This window comes from Trichosurus vulpecula, chromosome 2, assembly GCF_011100635.1.
Source record: "Trichosurus vulpecula isolate mTriVul1 chromosome 2, mTriVul1.pri, whole genome shotgun sequence".
NCBI lineage: Eukaryota > Metazoa > Chordata > Mammalia > Diprotodontia > Phalangeridae > Trichosurus > Trichosurus vulpecula.
The window spans coordinates 98,595,341-98,615,372 of record NC_050574.1 but is presented as its reverse complement, the minus strand read 5'-3'; the positions used below and the strand labels follow the sequence as shown (position 1 = coordinate 98,615,372).

General features: G+C 37.7%; 1 protein-coding gene and 1 non-coding gene across 3 annotated transcripts in view; one reads left to right on the top strand and one right to left on the bottom strand.

Moving 5' to 3' along the window:
* The window catches only part of KPNA3 (karyopherin subunit alpha 3), a 119,581-nt gene that overhangs the window by 89,622 nt on the left and 9,927 nt on the right, over positions 1 to 20,032 (bottom strand). The window lies entirely within an intron of this gene.
* LOC118840475 lies at positions 3,469 to 3,575 on the top strand. Its single transcript, XR_005009667.1, has one exon. It is a non-coding gene; the product is annotated as a U6 spliceosomal RNA (small nuclear RNA).

Sequence of the window (20,032 nt, the reverse complement as noted above, 5' to 3'; positions counted from 1 at the left end):
TAATCCCGGCTGCTGGGTGAGCCTGAGGGTGAAGGAATTGCTTGAATAAAAGAGTTCTGAACAGCAAATAAGATAAAGTTCACACTAAGTTCAACACAAATATGATAAGCTCTTGGGAACACAGGACTACCAGACTGACTACCTTATGAGGGGAAAACCAGGTTAGGTTTAAAAAAACGGGGGGGGGGGGAGAGGTCAAAGTTTCTGTGTTGGTCATTATTAGGGTTTGGTTTAGTGAATGGTGGCTGCACTTCTAGCCTAGGTGATATTGAGAGATCCAGTCTCAAAACAAAAACAACAAAAATGTAGACAGGGCTGTCTCGGGAAGTAGTATCTTCGCCTTCATTGGAAAGCTTCAAACAGAGACTGGACAACTTCTTGTCAGGTATACTGTTCAGGCCATTCTTGTTTAGATAAAGGCTAGACTAAGTGTAACCTCTTGGGATCCTGTGACTCATGATTGGAATCATGCTCAAAAGAAACATATCTGATAGAAGTAGAGGAGTACTCTATTATAATGTAATGGAATAGCACTTATAAAACATTTACAATGTGCCAAGCACTGCATGAAACTCAGAGGATAAGAACAGAAAAACACAGCAGTCCTTGCTCTCAAGAAACTCACATGCTAATTAGGAGAGACAACACATATAGGAAGAGGAAGGTTCAACTTCCAAAAAGCTAGAAATGGCACTTGGTCATGGGATTATGATTTCAGAGCTAGAAGAGACTGGAGAGGTCGTAAGTACAATCCTTTCATTTTACAGAAGAAGGTGAAGCACATAGAGGTTAAGCAACTTGCCCAGAGTCATATGGCTACCAAGTGTAGAAGGCAAGATCTGAACTCGGGTCTTCCTGACTCCAAGTCCAGAACTCTAACCATTGTACCACCTAGCTGTCCTTAGGGTCTGGATGGCAAAGCAATAAGGCAGATAGTTAAGTCCCAGAGGACTTTGTTAAATTACTTTAACAGCAGGACAAACGGCCCTTGACCAATGACTGTTGGGGGAAAATGTTGCAGAACCAAGGATCAGAGTAGATAAGGGCTGTAGAGTACTTCAGGCAGAGGTGAGGATGAGACTATGCATCATACTGAGTGCAGCCGGTGAGAACAGAACAGTGAGGGAGTAAGAGAGATGAAAGAAGATAAGAAAAGGGTTCCTCAAAAGCTGTTCCTGCTGCATCCTTGGAGACTGCTGGGACAGGGGACGAGAAAGTCACTGGTTTCCCCATGGCAGGACCAGACATCTTCCCCTCTGGCATGCTTAAAAAAAAAAAAAGACATACATATGTGGTAATCTAAATGGGAAAGCTTAACGAGGAGTGTGCTTGATGAGCATAAAAGTCAAAAAAGTCAAATTTATACAGTGGTGGGAGGGTACTATGGACTAGTCAAATGGAAGAAATGAATGGTAAATTCCTGACATAGAGCATAACACCAACAAATGGGCAAGATATAATTTTGATGGCTCTCAACTGTATGAAAATCAATCAGCTAAAGGTTTTTTTATTGCACATACTTCCTTACTCTCTTCTAACAGCTTCTTGTTTCAGAAAGAGGAAGTGATGAAGAAATTGTTGTTCTGGATGTAATTGTTGTTCAAGAGGAAATGACAACTAATAAAAAAGTTACTGGATCATCTTTGGACTGGTGACAGCTAAGAAAAGGGACTTTTTGCATGGTCAAGTGTTTATTGATCTACGCCTATGGTTTCACTGGCATCTTTGGGGCCAAAAAACTACCTCAGCTAATTCAGATCAGCAAATCACATGTAATTATAATAATCTCACTTTGCACAGGGAGATTAAATGACTTCTCCAACCCATGGCAGAAGCACATCTTAAACACAGGTCATTCTGACTTCAAGACTGCCCCAGATCTGTCAAATGGGTACCCTAGCCTTTTTAGTAAAGCACATTTCAAAAAGGTTAGAGCAAATATAATCTTAGACGAAACAACAAAGAAGAAGGATGGTTAATAAGCAAGCGTGCTACGCAGAACAAAATTCTGACACTACAGTCATAAATGATAATGATGAGGAAGAAAAGTAGGTGTGGCTTTCACAGGGCACTTTCTGTGAGTTCAGATTTTAAGAGAACATGTAAAAATTTGTCAGTTCTAAGGAAATATGAAACAGTGGAATAGATATGTAGGAACAGTGTCAGAAAGGTGGGGGGGAATGGCATTAGATATGGATGAACGATTGGGGTGTGCATTCTGGACTTGGACAAATCACTTTCTCTAGAGCTCTATTTGCAACCTGTAAAATGAAGATATTTTCCTGCATTACATATAACAAAGTAATTGTAAAGAAAGTGTTTTGCAAATCATCAAACTCTTCTTAGAATTTAGAATGAGTCAAGTGAGGTTAATAAAAGGTGCTAAGGACATTTAAAAGCTTTTGTGACTATGATTATATGTAGATCAGGGAATGGCTGTTGTTCTTTGGAGTAAAATGGTTCAGAAATTGAAACTGCTCACATTAAGGGCCAACTATGTGCCAGACACTGTGCTAAGGGCTGAGGATATAAAAAAAGTCAAAGAATTTCACAATCTGATGGGGGAGACAACATGCAAACAATTATGTACAAACAAGCTACATAAGGATAAATAGGAAATAATCATCAGAGGAAAGGTATGTGTAAAGCAGAATCTTAGCAGGGACTTAAGCCAGAGAAGTCAAAAAGTGGAGATGAGGAGGGATAGAATACCAACCATAAGGAAGTGCCGGTGAAAAAGCCTAGATTCAGGAATGTCTTTTTCAATGAACAGAAAGGAGACCAGCGTCAACCAATAAGATGATGTGGGGGAGGGAGGAGTATAAAGTGTAAGAAGATTAGAAAGGTATGTGAGGGAGCAAAAGCTAGGTTTTTGAAGGTCTTTGAATATCCAACAGAGATTTTTATATTTGATTCTGGAGATGACAGGGAGCCATTGAAGTTTACTGAGTGTGTGTATGGGAGTGAGACAGTAGAACTTGCACTTTAGGAAAATCACTTTAGTAGCTGAATGGAGAAGGGAGAGATCTGAGGCAGGCCAACCCACCAGCAGGCTATTACAATAGTATACAGGGGTAAGGAGATGAGGGTAGTGGTATCGAGGTAATGGTAGTGGCATTGTCAAGAGGAGAAAAACAGACATACACAAGAGATGTTACAAAGGTCAAATTGACAAGACTTGGCCACAGATTGGATATGAGGGGGTGGTGATAGTGATGAGTCAAGGATGACACCTGGGTCATTACCCTGGGCAACTGAGAAGATGGTGGTTCCCTTGACAATAATAGGGAAGACTGGAAAGGAAGATGGTTTAGGGAGAAAGCTTATGAGCTCGGTTTTCTACACATAGAGTTTAAGATGTCTAGTGGACATACAGTTCGAGATGTCTAACAGAAAGGTGGAGATGTGAGAGTGGAGATCAGGAGTGAGGTTAGGGCTGGATAAGAAGATCTCAAACTCATCAATATAGTGCTTGCTTCAGCAGCACATATACTAAAATTGGAACAATATAGAGAAAATCAACATGGCCCCTGCACAAGGATGACATGAAAATTCATGAAGCATTCCACAGTTTTAAAAAAAAGGGAAAAGGAAGAAACTCATCAATATAGAAATGATAATTGAATCCACAGAAGATGATGCAGTCACCATAAGAAAGAATAAAGAAGGCAGAAAAGAGAGCCCAGGATGAAGACTGAGAAAAGGCCATGGGATTTGGTAATTAAGAGATCACTGAAGAGGAGCTAGGTGTCACAGTGGATAGAGCACTGGCCCTGGAGTCAGGAGGACCTGAGTTCAAATCCAGCCTCAGACAACTGACACTTACTAGAGGTATGAACCTGAGCAAGTCACTTAACCCCAACTGCCCTCCCCACCCCCCCACCATTGGTAATTTTGGGGAGAGCAATTTTGGTGAACAACGACACTGGAAGCCAGTATAGAGTTAAGAAAAGGGAGGAGAGGTAGTAGCAACACCTAGTACAGGCAATCTTCTCAAGGAATTACGGCAAGAGAGATACAGTGAGATAGCTAGCTGGGGACGGACAGATCAAATGAGGCATTTTTGAGGATTGGGAGACATGGCATGTTTGCAGGTAGTAGGGAAGCATTCAACAGATAGGAAAAGATTGAAGATAAACGAAAGAATACAGATGTGAGAGGAGGTAATATGCTGGAGGAGATAGGATGGAATGAGATCACTTGTGCATGTAGAGGGGTTGGCCTTTCTACTATTATTAACCTTTATTTTATGGGTAAGTTCAGACCATTCACATTCAGTTAAAATCGTTAACTGTATATTTCCCTCCATCCTATGCTCTTAAACTTTTTCTCCTCTTTGTTTACACCCTTCTTTTTAGAAGAGGATGGTGAGAGAAAAGGAGTATCCTCACCATCAGTGCTCTAGATTTGGTGCAGCCTACTCCTGCACTCCTGGCCCTCTTCTCTTTTCCTCACTCAGAGAAGGTTCTTAACCACTCATTTATTTTAAACCCCACTTCACCATTCACCCTTCCTATTCAGAGAGTCTGTTTTGCTTAGAAGTACTTTCTCCCTTAACTTATCCTATATCTCCCTCTTCTTCCACCTTTTCCCTTCTCTTGTTTCCCTCCTCTTTCCCTGTTAAGTAAAATGTATTGCTTTACCCAATCTGTGTGTTTAGGCACTGACATGTGTATTATTCCTTCCTTTGAACAATTCTGATTAGAGTGAGGTTCAAATATCACCTTCTCTCCTCATTCCTTTTTCATCTTGTTTGTATTGTCTTCTATTTGCACACCCTGATTATGATTCAGTCTGATATGTTTCCTAGATTTCTGTGGAGTTTTCAGCTGTACTCCCTACTTTTCTTCTATCCTGGCTCTAGTTCAAATATTTAAAAGATTTTCATATGGAAGAAGCTTTAAATTTACTCCATGTGTGCTCTAAGAGGTTTAGTCAAGGAACAATGAATGGACATTATAGAAAAGCAAATTTTAGTTCAAAGTGAGTAAGAACATTCTAAAAATTGTAGTTGTCCAAAAATGACATGGGCTTCCAACTAGAGGTTTCTGAAGCAGACTGGATAATTGCTATGATAGGACATTATGGAGAAGAATCACACATAGTAAGTTAATGAACTTTAAGACCCCTTCTAACTCTGAGTCTACAAGAGTCTGAATTTAAAAATTATCATAGCAGTTAAACATGACTATACGCTTTATTTTTTTCCATAAAGAGAGGTATATTTTTACATATTTTATCTCTGAACTCTAATGTGAAATTGTGTGAAGCAATTAACTAAAAATCTAACTTACATGGAGTACTACACAAAATTACTTTAGAAAGAAAAATACCAAGTTACAAAAGCAATATGCACCAGAAAAAGACTCCCAATTAGTGTTGTTGTGCCGATATCTATGAGATAGGCACATTAGGAGAGGATATGTAGGTGGATATATGAATGATTACGTTAAGGATCAAGTCTAAATGAATAGCATATACAGTAGAGTACCTAGCTTCATACTACAGTTAACAGTTCTGAAAAGGTATGTAAATAGAACTTTTATTTTTTCAAAAAATTATTTTAAATGGACTAGGAGAGCCTACTTTTTAAAGGGACAGATAGCAATGTGAAGCCTTTGGTAAAATGGATATCACCTTCTCTGCCTCTGTTTGATAAAAAATAGCTAGACTATTACTATCACATTTTAACTGGTCTCCCCTTCCAATTTATTCCATATACCACTGCCAGTTTATCGAGCAACGTGGTATAGAGGAAAGAGGGCTAGATTTCTCAAAAGAAAAACCTCTGTTAAAATATTCCTTTTCCATCTCCTGTCACTTACTACCTGGGTGATCACAGGCAAGTCGTTTAAACTCTTGGCCTAAGTTTCCTTACATGTAAAATGTGGAAAATCATAATATCTATAGTATATAACCTATGTAGTTGTATCAATCAAATGAGAAAGTATGTACACATGATTTTCAAACCTTAAAGCTCACTATATAAATGTCTGCTAACGTTGGTGGTTGTGGCAGTAGTAGTAGTAGCAGAAGTAGCAGCAGCAGCAGCAGCAGTACTAGTAGCAGTAGTAGTAGTAGTAACTGCAGCAATATGTATTAGTAAGTACTTAGTTTTTTAACCTAGTACACTTAACTAAAACACCTTTAAGGTCCTTTGCAACTCATACTGATTCTAAGAATTACAAGAACAAGATATGACCAGGGGTGGAGGCAGGATGATCAGGGTGTCGAAAGGATAAAGGAGGAAATAACATGTTTTAAAAAAAAATAAAAAGCAAATGGTATTAAAATTCTAAATAAAAAAGCAATCAAAAATTTGAACAAAGGACTGAGGACAAGGTAGGTGATGATTTTAAAAGAAAATCTATTTGCTCCTTCTACTGATGCAAATGAGAAAAATGTAAGTATAACATTTTACCTTTTTTTCTAATACCTGACAATGCTAAACATCATGAAATAATTATGACATTCAAAATATGTGCTGTCTTCCTTTGATAATGAAATAGGTATTCCCCTTACTAATTCAGATCATAACCAATCCATTTCTTTTCATCCGAAGAGTTTTATTCAAGAGTTCCATGAATTTTCCAGAGAGGGCTCAACTAATGTGCTAAATGCCTTCTGTTGAGTCTTTTAACATTACATAAGGAGGAGAAAGGCAAAGATGGCAGAGTAGGAGTAATCAGTACAGCCCAGTTCTTTCCCACAGATACTCCCCAACACAGATGGAGAAAGAGATGATTCTAAGAAATTCTAAGATATGATGAGAAAATCAAAGGAGAAACCATGACCACAGAGGGTCAAAAGAAATATGAAAAGTTAAATATATTCAAGCAAGCAGAAGAATGATACATGGATGAACTGTTTACATTCTAATAGCAGGAAGGAACATACGTTCCCCTAAAGACCCCAAAGTTATCAGGCAGGGGTCATAAAGAGAGTTAAATAAAACAGAAGTGTTTTTTTAATTATGTTTTAATAATTTTTTTTTAAAAGGAAAGGGAGGGAAAAAGAAAACACTACGGAAAAAGGGGGAGAAAGATTTAAGGTTAAGGAGAGTAGATTCAAGGAGAGATTACTCAAACAAAACAAATTCTTACCTTGGAATATAAATCATAAAGATGGGTTTAAAAAGAAAAGAAGACTGGGTAAGAATTTCTGATTGGGATCTGGGTAAGAAGAGGAGAGGAAGAAGAATGGAAGCAGGCAGAATCAAGCACGGATCTCTAGTGTGGGGCATACTCCTTTCTCAACACATTTTTCTTTGTCAAGAGGAAAAGGGGAAGCTGAAAGAGGTAAACGCATAAGGGAATAGGTTGGAAGGACATACATAATTAATGAACATAACTGTGAATGTAAAGGAAATAAACTGAACCATAAAATGGAAGATAGCAAATAAGTTTAGACAGCAAACTCTAACAATACATTCCAAACCAAAAAAACCCAAAACAAAAACAAAACCCACCAAAAACACTTGAGTCAAAAAGATTCATAGGGAACAGAAATAAAGGACCAGACGAAAATCAGTTATGCTTCAGCTAAACGCAAAAAAGCAAAGGCAGCAATCAGGATCTTAGACAAGGCAAGAGTATAAACAAATTCAATCGAGCGAAAGAGTGAAACTGTATCATGCTAAAAGCCACCATACACAATGAATTAACATCAATATTTAACATATACATATTTAATGTCATAACACCTAAATATTTAAGAAAACCTAAATGAATTACATGGAAGAACATAAAACTAACAACTGGATACCTTCATACACCCCTTTCAGCTCTAGACAAAGCTAGCAAAAAAGAAGAGAAAAGAGAAAAAAGTTAGGGACTTCAATAGAATTTTCAGAAAAGTTAAATATGATACTGTTCTGGCAATTATTGAATGGTAATCAAAGCAATATACATAATTCTCCTCTATACAGAACACCTTTACAAAAAATGACTGTGTTAGCACAGGGCTGTCCAAAATGCGGCCTGCCTACAAGCATAGAAATTTACAGAAATGCTTTAGTAAAGGAAGAAGAGCTACCGCAGAGCTCTCACTAAAATGGCAAATCAAAATATACTATTGTTTCAATAAAAACCTAAGGTTGGACAGCCCTGTGTTAGGACATTAAAAACCTCACACACAAATGCAGAAAAGCAGAAATATCAAACACATACTTTACTGATTACAATACATTAAAATTTATATTCTATAAAGGGCCACTGAAGGAGATTAAAAATTGGAGACTATTAAATACAATAATTCTATGGAAATAGGGTCAAAAGAACAAATCATCAAAAAAAATTTCATCAAAGATAAAGACAATGAGACTGGCGAAACCAGTGCTTACAGAAAAAATTATATCTAAACAATTTCATCAACAATTTCAAGTCTTTTTGTGGTGGTTAATAATTGGAAATCGAGGGGATGCTCATCAATTGGGGAATGGCTAAACGAGCTGTGGTATATTATTGTAATGGAATATTATGTTTGCTATATGAAATGACAAATAGGATGACTTCAGAAAAAACTGGAAAGATTTACAAGAACTGATATAAAGTGAAGTGAGCAGAATCAGGAGAACACTGTATACAGTAACAGCAATATTGTACACTGAAGAACTGTGAATAACTTAGCTATTTTCAGCAATACAGTGATCCAAGATAACCTCAAAGGGCTCATTTATAAAAAAATGCTATCCGCCTCTAAAGAACTAATGTTGTTTGAATACAGAGTGAAAGATACTACTTTTCGCTATCTTTTTCTTTTGTTTTTTGTTCAAGTCTTTTTGTACCAAATGGCTAAGATGGAAATGTTTTACATGATTGTACATGTATAACCTATATCAGATTGCTTACTGTCATCTGTCATGGGAAGAGGAAAGGACAGAAAGGGAGGGAGGGAGGGAGAGATTATGGACTTCAAAACTTAAAAAAAAAAGTTAAAAAAAACTGTTTCAACATGTAATTGGGGGGAAAATATCAGTGCCATACCAATTGAACTACCAAAAAATTATTTTACAGAGCTGGACAAAATAATAACAAAATTCATCTGGAAGAACAAGAGGTCTAGAATATCTAGGGTATTAATGAAAAGAAATGTTAGGGAAGGTGGCCTAGCCATACCAGATATTGAACTGTACTATAGAGCAGCAGTCATCAAAACTACCTGGTACTGGCTAAGAAACAGAGGTGTGGATCAATGGAATATGATAGGTACACAAGATGGAGAAGTCAATGACTACAGCAATCTACTCTTTGATAAACCCAAAGAATCCAGCTTCTGGGCTAAGAATTCACTATTTCACAAAAACTGCTGGGAAAATTGGAAAATGGTAGGGCAGAAACTGGGCATAGACCAATATCTTACACCATATACCAAAATAAGGTCAAAATGGGTTCATGATTTAGGAATAAAGGCTGATACTATAAGCAATTTGGGAGAGCAAGGAATAGTTTACCTATCAGATTTATGGAAAAGAAAAGAACTCATGACCCAACAAGAGATAGAGAGCATTATAAAATGCAAAATGGATAATTTTGATTATGTTAAATTGAAATGTTTTGTATAAAAAAAGCCAAAGCAACAAAGATTAGGAGAGAAGCAGAAAACTGGGAGAAAATCTTTACAACTAGTGTCTCTGATAAAGGCCTCATTTCTAAAATATACAGGGAACTGAGCCAAATATATAGGAATACAAGTCATTCCCCAATTGAGAAATGGTCAAAGGGGATCAACAGGCAGTTTTCAGAGGAAGAAATTAAAGATATCTTAGGCATATGAAAAAATGCTCGAAATCACTACTAATTAGAGAAATGCAAATCAAAAGAACTCTTAGGTACCACATCTCTCCTGTCAGATTGGCTAAAATGACAAAACAGAAAAATGATAAATGCTGGAGGAGATGTGGGAAAATTGGAACATTATTACATTGCTGGTGGAGTTATGAACTGATCTAGCCATTTTGGAGAGCAGTTTGGAACTATGCCCAAAGGGCTATAGAAATGTTCATACCCTTTGACCCAAGCAATACCACTTCTAGGGTTGTATCCCAAAGAGATCACACAAGTGGGAAAAGGACCCATATGTACAAAAATATTTATAGCGGCTCTTTTTGTGGTAGCAAAGAATTGGAAATCAAGGGGATGCCCATCAATTGGGGAATGGCTGAACAAGCTGTGGTATACAAAGGTAATGGAATACTATTATGCTATAAGAAATGGGGATGATACAGACTTCATGATAACATGAAAAAACCTACATGATATAATGCTGAGTGAGCAGAGCAGAACCAGGAGCACATATACACAACCACAGATATATGGACTCTGTGAGCACCAACCCTGACAGACTTTGCTCTTCTCAGCAACACAAAGTGCAAAGACAACTCCAAAGGACTCACCATGGAAAATACTGTCTACATCCAGAGAATGAACTATGAAGTATGAATGCAGATTGAGGCACACTTTATGCTTGTCTTTCCTTCCCCCTTTTTTTGTCTCTCTTTTGTTTTGGGGTTTTTTTTTTTTGGTTCTGTTTCTTCTTTCTCATGATTCATTCCATTGGTCATAATTCTTCTCCACAACTTGACTAGTGTGTAAATTAATTCAATGCGAAGTTATATGTGGAAGATATGAGGGATTCCATGCCGTCTTGGGGAGGGAGGGGAGGAGGGAGGGGAGAAAATCTGGAACTCAAAATTATGTAGAACCAAGTGTTGTAAACTAAAGATTAAAAAATTAAAATCGAAATAAAAAAAAACAATTAAAAAAAAAAAGGGTCCAGCCACGAAGCTACAACTCACTCATACACAGTCCTACAGCAAACCATAGTGAGCGGGGAAGACAACCATCTACTGCTCACTATTGTAGCTCCTGAACTTCCACTGGTGTGCTTCCTATTTAAACAAATCAGTCAGTGATTCCCATTAACTCTTAAAAACTAAACACTAACAGGAGAAGTAATAATTATAACACATAATAAGTCTATCCATAAACTTGGGCCACACTGTCCCACAAATGTACAGTGTCCATAGGGGAAAGTAAGCACAAATTTACATAGCAGAGAGACCCTGAAGTAGGGAAGGCCATGTGCCAGTCATAAATCTGGGCTGCAGGTCTTTATGTTCTTGGTCTCTTTAGTTTATAGAACGTGTCACAACCTGGGTAAGACCACTCCTCTTCTTGGCTCTCCAGCTGGAGGAAGTCACCGTTCTGGTAACTCATATTAAGTTCTTAGAGTTAAATCTGGCATCTGTGGAACTTCACCGATCTATTCCCTTGGCTTAACATTAAAGCAGCATTACATTCTTTCGGTGAAAAGCAGTTCTCTTAAGTTTAAGATATTCAAACTTTTCAGACCTGTTCTGGGTGACTTGTGAGGGACTTCTCCCTCTCCTGCCATAGAAAGCAGTAAAGAGCAATATAAGCAAACCTCTGAGGGGTTTCCCTCCTAAGCCACAGATGGCACTAGAGGGTAAGGCAGCCTTTCCCCAGCTAACTTCTCCAAAAACAAAGAATTCGTTTTTTTCCATTCAGCTGCTAGCATCAGATCTTTCCTCCAGTCAGATCAGCTCCCTGCATTAACTGCAAAGCTTGTCACTAGTCAGCTGGTCTTAACTAGAGTCTGCTTATCTGCTTCCACTAGTTTCTGTCACCTTCTCTCAGCTTTAATCTTGTGTCCTTTGATTCTCCAGTTCTATATGCAACTTCACCTAGTTCTCGACACTTTTCTAGGTCATTCCCCACCTGGCTGTTCTATCAGACTTCCTTATGTCCCATTTTGCAAGATAAAATCGACTTGGAGACTCATACCCTCTCAGCACCCCCAGCTTGGGGCCCTTTCCTCCTTCTAGTTGGAAAGGGGTGAGGTGAGTATGTGGTAGCTCCTCCCAGGTCTTCCACCATTTAAGGAAGGTATCCTGGGCATTCACCTCACCCGGCTGTTCTCCTGGACTTTATGATCTCCAGAAATTCATAATCCTGCAAGATAAAACCAACTTTGAAACTCACATGTCCTCAGTACCTTCTGCACCTGGAGTTCTTCACTCTCTTGGTTGAAGAGGCTAGAGGGTAGACCATGAAGAGTTCCTTCCAGATCTTCCAACATTTAGGGAGAGACCCAGGGCATTCTCCTCATCATTTCCCACCTAGTTGTTCTCCTGGACTACAAGATCTCTAAAAGCTCAGCATTCTACAAGATGAAATCAACTCTGTAACTCACATCTCCTCAGAACACTGCCTACTGGCCTCCTTTGTTCCCTCCCTTTCATTTTTAGCTTCTTTTTATGTGGTGTTTTCCCTCATTAGATTGTGAGCTTTTTGCAAGTAATCACTGTCTTATACTTTTCTTTGTATCCCCAGTGCTTAGCACAGTATCTGGCATATAGCAGGTGCTTAATAAATGTTTATTGACTAATTCTGACCTTTCCTACCTGAAAACAGGAACTTCAAATATGACAAAAGTCCATAGTCCCCAAACATTTCTTTGCTTCAGAGTGTCTCAAAATAAACTTTAAAGTCTTAAAGGCAGTTATAATTAGTATGTTAAATTAAATGCTGAGAAACAATGCACTCTAGGCATCATTACCACCAACTAATTTTTTTGCTCCTGAGGGGCTACTTTTCTTTTAGGGCTTCTCAGAGCTGTCCCTGTTCCTTCTCAAACTGATTTTTTTTCCTGTGCTTCTCAAATGAATGTCTTTTCCCTCCATTTCAGTAAATGAATTGTTCACATAGGGGACCTTACCATCAATATCCTTGTATATTGAAATAAATTTTCTCCTACAGAATCTATTCATATTCATATGCCAAGAAGATAAGTCTCAGGTCATTTCCTCAAGTGGAAGGACCAAGACCTTTCCTCTTTTGAGGTTTTTAAAGCTTTTCTTTAGAGATTCTGAATATCCATCATCACCAAGTTGGGATAAAAAGCACTCCATACTTTAGAATGGTTTTACAAACTGCTGTGTCCCAAACAATTTATCATTAACCCTCAGTTAGACTGGTTCCAGGATGACGGTTGGTCCCCATGTCTATACTCAAAACCTTTCCAGTTTAGTAAGATTTTGCACTAGACTGATAGAATTTTTAGGAATCCAGGGGCACTTCCAGGAGGAATCAGAATAGCACATAGTAGGCACTTAATATTTGTTCAACTAATTTCGAACAGATTAGAAGTTGACATTTCCCTGCTAGCAGGGAAATGCATCAGCTGACAAGTATAAAATCAACCAAAACTGTTTATACCCTTTGACTCAGTACTGTATCTAAAGAATATTAATGATAAGGGAAGAAGGTCTATCAATAAATATTTCTACCATCATCACTATACCTAACAGTAAAACAATGGAAACACGTACCCAGAGTGGGGAATGGTGAACAAATTATGGTGTATGAACACAATGTAACATTATCATACCCTAACGACAAATCTGAAGAATGTAAAGAAATATGGGAAGACATTTAAAGTGATACAGTAAGAAAAGCCTAACCAAAAGACTAAACAAAAGACTACTGTCGGAGGGAGTATGGGAAGGCAGGCTCACTAATGCACTGTTTCAGTAGCTGTGAATTGGTCCAACATTCTGAAAAACAATTTGAAACTATACCTCTAAGTCACTCAAGTGCTGACATATACATATACCTCAAAGAGGTCAAAGACAGGGAAAGGACCTACGTGTAGAAACATATCTATAGCAGTGTCTTTGGTTGTAGCAAAGAACTGGAAACAGAGTGGGTGTCCAGCAATTGGGAGATGGCTTAACAAATTGTGGTACAAGAATGCAATGGGATATTATAATGCTGGAAGACTGGCGGGAACTGACAAAGTATGAAATAAGCATGACCAGAAAAATTTCCAAGATAACCACAATACAACGATTTCAGAACTCTCATCAAAAGGGTTGACTAATCATGACTTCAAAAGACTGAAGACAAAGCAAGCCTCCATTCTTTTTTGGAGAGGTGCAGGAGACATTCATTTTCAGACATTGATTTGTTTTACTGATCTATATTTATTACAAGGGAGGACTTCTACCAGAAGTGGGAAGGGCAGGGGCTAGTTACTGGGTAGTGACAAAAGAGATTAAAAAAAAGTAAAAAACACCACCAAAAGTTTACATAACAAAAAAGTTCAGAGGGGAAGAGAGCAATTTTATTACTACCTTGTTAAATTTAACATATACTTTTAAAACAAACTATATATAACAGAAGCTCAATCTTTCAGATACAATACTCTTTTTTTGTTCTTTGTATACTGAAACATTTTTTGATGAAAAGGATATTTTAAAAAATGATGGCTCTCAATTATTAAGAACAGGGTTATTAAACACAACTTCACCTTTTCTTGAAGAAATCATTTCACTCCAACTCATTTAAGCAAGCAATATTTTGAGATTCAAAGGAATAAATTCTCAGCTATGCTGAACTCATTTCTTGAAGGTTTTAGATGGCTGAGACTAATTTTTCTTTTTCTGGTACTATAGTTATTTAATTTTTAGCTAGTGCTCCTCCAAAAAATAACTTCTCAAAATTATGCTTTCCTCAGTCATAATAACCATCTGATGAACAGAAATAGAAACTGGACCCATGAACTCATACATAGAAGAAATTCCCAGTTGAGTAAATTCCCTCTGAGAGATACCTAAAGCATTGGGAAGTTGAACCCAGGGTCACTCAACCACTATGCATTAGAGGTAGAAATTCCACCCAAGTTCCACCCAGGACTTCCTGGCTTCAAGGTTAGTTTTCTGTATATCCCATCTTACAATTCCACAACATTTTAACATTTACAAAGCACAAAGTTAGTGTGTGGAGGACAGATGTCTTTATACTCCACAGTTCCTCTCTTTGAGTCCCTGACAGAACTCACTATCTTCCCCTTCCTCTTATTTTCCACTGCTTCTGAACTTCCCTATTACTATCCAGGGCACCACCATGTTTCCAGGCATACATGCCTGTACTCTAAAATCCTCATTCATCCCCTGCACACATGAAACCAGTAGCCAAATCTCTGTCATTTCTATTTTCGTGTTTTTCATACGCATCTTATTCTCTCCTCTTCCACAGCCACTAAGTTCAGTCCGTCGTCATCTTTTGCCTGGACTAATAATACAAGAATTTTCTAATTTGTGTCCGTAGCTCAAGTCAATCCTCACCTCCAGTCCACCCTTCCCTCAGCTGCCACAGTGATGTCTGACAACACTGCCACCTTTATTCAATAAACTCCACTGGCTCCCTATTATGTTGAATAAAGGCTTACTGACTTCTGCATTTCTAATTTCCAGAAATAGATGGCTGAGGAAATTGAGAGCTCAGAAATAAGGGCACAGCATGCAAAAACTACTACGACAAAATCAGTTATCAATTAATTAACGTATCTACTGGATATATTGCATGAGTCCTGAAAAGCTAAAAAGCTATCACAATATACAAAAGGAAGCTCAATTTCAATAGCACTGTTCCTGAAAAACTGTACAAAACTGAATCATATTATAAATATCTTGGAAAGGTTTGTTATTTAAAGGATTCCTCTACCAATTTCTTTTTTGTGTATATGGTAAATCTAGTCTTATTCTGTAGCCCTAGCCTAGACAATCACAAGTTTTGTTTAAAGTGCATAGACCTACACTATATAGCCAATTAGCTATGTTGCTACAAATTCATAATTTCCTTTCCTGCTGAGCCAATGATTTGTTGTGTAGTCCTAGAAAATCATTAAATATGGAACATAGACAGCATGTCTCAACGCAGACAAGAGGTTTCAAATAATTAACTCATCACTATCAAATTCAATATGCATAGGGAACTAAAACAAACCTCTAAGACCAAAAGCTATTCCCCAATGATAAGTGATCAGTTATGAATAGATCTCAAAAATGCATTGTACACAGTAAGCGCTTAATAAATGTTTTAATTATTCATTCAAGAGAACTGTAAACTAAAAACCATGTGAAATGTTGCTCCAAACCACTAAAAATAAGATAAACGCAAATTAAAAGAACTTCGAGGTTTCACCTCACACATAGCAAATATGCAAATATGACAAAAGATGGGAAATTAATGTTGGAGACACTGTGGAAAGACATACGAACTAACACTGGAGCTATGAATAGGTCCAAACATTCTGGAAAGCAACATTAAAAAAAAGTGACTAAAATGTCCATGTCCTTTGGCCAAGAAATCCTGTTGCTAGACATATATATCTTAAGGAAGTCAAACTGAGAAAAGAAAGTACAAAAATATTCAGAGTAGCACTTTTTTGTGGTACCAAAGAACTAGCAACAAAGTTGATTTCCCCTAATTAGGGAAATAGCTAAACAAATTCTGGTACACAAATATAACGGGATATTACCATGCCATAAGAAAGGGTGAATATTAAAAATTCAAAGAAGCATGAAAGATTTATATGAGGTGATGAAGAGTGAAGCAAGAAAACAATACACCTAGTGACTACAGTAATGTAAATGGAAAAGAACAAAAAAACTTTGAATGTTGTACAATTATGATGAAAAAGAAGTTGGCCCCAGCATAAGAGTTTTGAAAGCATCATCCTCTCTTCTTTGCAGTTAGGATGGGGGTGGGGCAGGGTGAGATGGACATGAAAAAGGGGGACAGGATAGGATGGAAGGAAATATAGTTAATATTTCACAACATGAGCATTGTGGAAGTGTTTTACATAATGATACATGTGTGATCTATGCTGAATTCTTTGCCTTCCTAGGGAAGGAGGGGGGGAAGAGAAGGAGAATTTGGAACTCAAAGTTTTAAAAGCAGATGCTTTAAAAAAGGTTATATAAGTAATGGGGCATAGAAACCTATCCTGCCTTATAAGAAAGGGGAAAGGGGATGAGGGGGAGTGGGGTGACAGAAGGGAGGGCTGACTGGGGAACAAGGCAATCAGAATAAATGCCATCTTGGAATGGGGGGGAGGGTAGAAATGGGGAGAAAATTTGTAACTCAAAATCTTGTGGAAATGAATGTTGAAAACTCAAATATTAAATAAAAATGATAAATTTTTTTTAAAAAACAGAACCAAAAGAATGAAAAAATGAAAGACAATGTGAAACATCTCACAGGAAAAACCACTGACCTGGAGAATAGATCGAGAAGAGATAATTTAAATATTATTGGACTACCTGAAAGCCATGATTAAAAAAAAAAAAGCCCAGGCATCATCTTTCAAGAAATTATCAACGAAAACTGCCCTGATATTCTAGAACCAGAGGGTAAGATAGAAATGGAAAGAATCCACTGATCGCCTCTTGAAAAAAATCCCAAGAAGAAAACTCCTAGGAATATTACAGGCAAATTCCAGAGTTCCCAGGTCGAGGAGGAAATACTGCAAGCAGCCAGAAAGAAACAATTTGAGTACTGTGGAAACACAATCAGAATAACACAAAATCTAGCAGCTTTTACACTAAGGGATAGAAAGGGGGTCAAAGGAGCTAGGATTGAAACCAAGAATCATCTACCCAGCAAAACTGGGTATAATACTCCAGGGAAAAATATGGATTTTCAATAAAATAGAGGACTTCTGAACATTCCTGATGAAAAAACCAGAGTTGAACAGAAAATCTGACTTTCAAATGCAAGAATCTAGAGAAGCATGAAAAGGTAAATAGGAAAGAGAGATCATAAGGGATTTACTAAAGCTGGAACTGTTTTGTTTACATTCCTACATGGAAAGATGGTATTTGTAACTCATGAAACCTTTTTCAGTATTGGGGTAGTTGAAGGGAATATACATATATATAGGCAGAGGGCACAGGCTGAGTTGAATATGAAGGGATGATATCTAAAAGGATAAAATTAAGGGGTGAGAGAGGAATATATTGGGAGAGGGAGAAAGGGAGAGATAGAATGGGGTAAATTATCTCACATAAAAGTGGTAATAAAAAGCTGTTATAATGAAAGGGAAGAGGGGACAGGTGAGGGGGAATGAGTGAATCCTGCTCTCATCAGATTTGGCTTAGGGAGAAAATAACATACACACTCAATTGGGTATCTTACCTGATAGAAAGTAGGGTGGAAGGGGATAAGAGAGGGGGATGATAGAAGGCAGAGTAGATTGGAGGAGGAAGTAATCAAAAGCAAGCACTTTTGAAAAGGGACAGGGTCAAAGGAGAAAACTGAATAAAGGGGGACAGGATAGGATGGAGGGAAATATAGTTACTCTTTCACAACATGACTATTATGGAAGTGTTTTGCATAACAATACATGTATACTCTATATTGAATTGCTTGCCTTCTCAAGGAGGGTGGGTGGGGAGGGAAGAAGGGAGAGAATTTAGAACTCAAAGTTCTAAAAACAAATGTTAAAAAAAATTATTTGAAAATAAGCATGTTGAATCAGATGATCACTAAGATCCCTTCCAGCTCTAAAAACTTATGATCCTAACTTGGCTTCATTGTATCACTCTTTAAACTCAAAACATCACAAAGTGAAATTAAATGCTGAAATCACAATAATAATATGACCTTTTTTACATGACTTTAAAATACTTCTGTGGACTCAGAAAAAGAAGGAATATTTATAGGAAGCAAATTTAGGCTTAACATAAGAAGGAACTTTCTCACAATCAAAGCTGTCCAAAAACGTAATGGTTGACTTAAAAGACATAATTCCCTGTCACTGGAGAAGCAAAAGTAGTAGCTGTATGTTTACTTATTGGTGAGATTGTAGAAGGGATTTGTGCTTCAGGTACAGGCTGGACAAGGTGACTTTTTCAAGGTCTCTTTCAATTCTGAGATTCTAAAAACAACTGGAAGGTAGTAAGGAAGGCAGATGTCAGGCAAGAATGACACAGAGGATCCAAGGGACAAAATAAGACATGATTAAGTATGAGCATAACCAAGCTATTTCAGCGATGCAGGATAACCTGAATAAAGGTACAGAATCAGTTAAGAGTATACTTATGTACATCTAACTGAAACAGATGACCCTACTAGAAGTTCAGGGAAAGATTAAATTAGATGAGACTCATTCAACATAAGATCATTAAGCAGACTTTTGGGTAAGGTATTGTCCTAGTCAACGGGGATACTGCACCAATGATGAAAGATCACAATGTATTCATACCTGTTAGACTCTTATCTATGTTCTCCGGAAAGTTCCCTACAAGGATTCTGTTCAATGTGCTGGGGGACTTCCTTGATTTCTCAGGACATCAACGGATACCAGTGGAGCAAGTGGACTGTCCAATGGTTATCAGTTACTTTGGAAAAACAACCAGGTGTATTTTTGAATCATATTCTTTACCAATGATATCTTTCACTCCAGTTCTTCAAAGTTCTTTATTTGTTGCTGATACGTAGATTTACAGGACACAGATCCTGCTTTAAAGGAGCTTGTATTCTAAACTGGGTTAAAGACATGTAACAATAACCAAGTAAAAGATAATAACCAAGATGCAAGGCAAGGTAAGCTAAGTGCAAAGGGGAAGGTCAGGAAAGGCTTTCAGAAAAAGGCAGTACCCTGAATTGACCTTAAAGAGAAGAAGTCACCCAGGAACTACTGTAAGGGCAACCACACTGGCATAACTAGGATGGCTGCTGGTGCAGCTTCTTTTATCTGCTTTACTAAGGAAAGACAGCTGTTTCAGAGGTCAACAATCTTCTTTAATTAAACAGAAAAAATACAGAAAAGAAATAAAGACCAACAGACAGGGCTCTACTGCCTAAATGAAAGCTTCACATCCACCACTGAATCGAGAGAGCCTTTACCTCTGAACATATGGCCACTCAGAGTCTCGATCACAAGATCCTTCTTATAAGCAAGCCCCTAAAGCAAAAAGCTCACGTCTCAGAATATATATGCTTTCAGCTAATAGGCTCACTACCTAACTAGAAATCAACAAAAGGTGTGTAAGACTTCCTACAAGCAAGCAAAGTTCCCTTAATGGCCTCCACATGAGGCCTACTGATGGGCCGGGAAGATTATTCCCCATTAACCTTACAACTATAGGAATACAATTACAAAACACTTTTCACACAAATCAAGTCAGATCTAAATAATTGGAAACCCATCAGTTGCTTGTAGG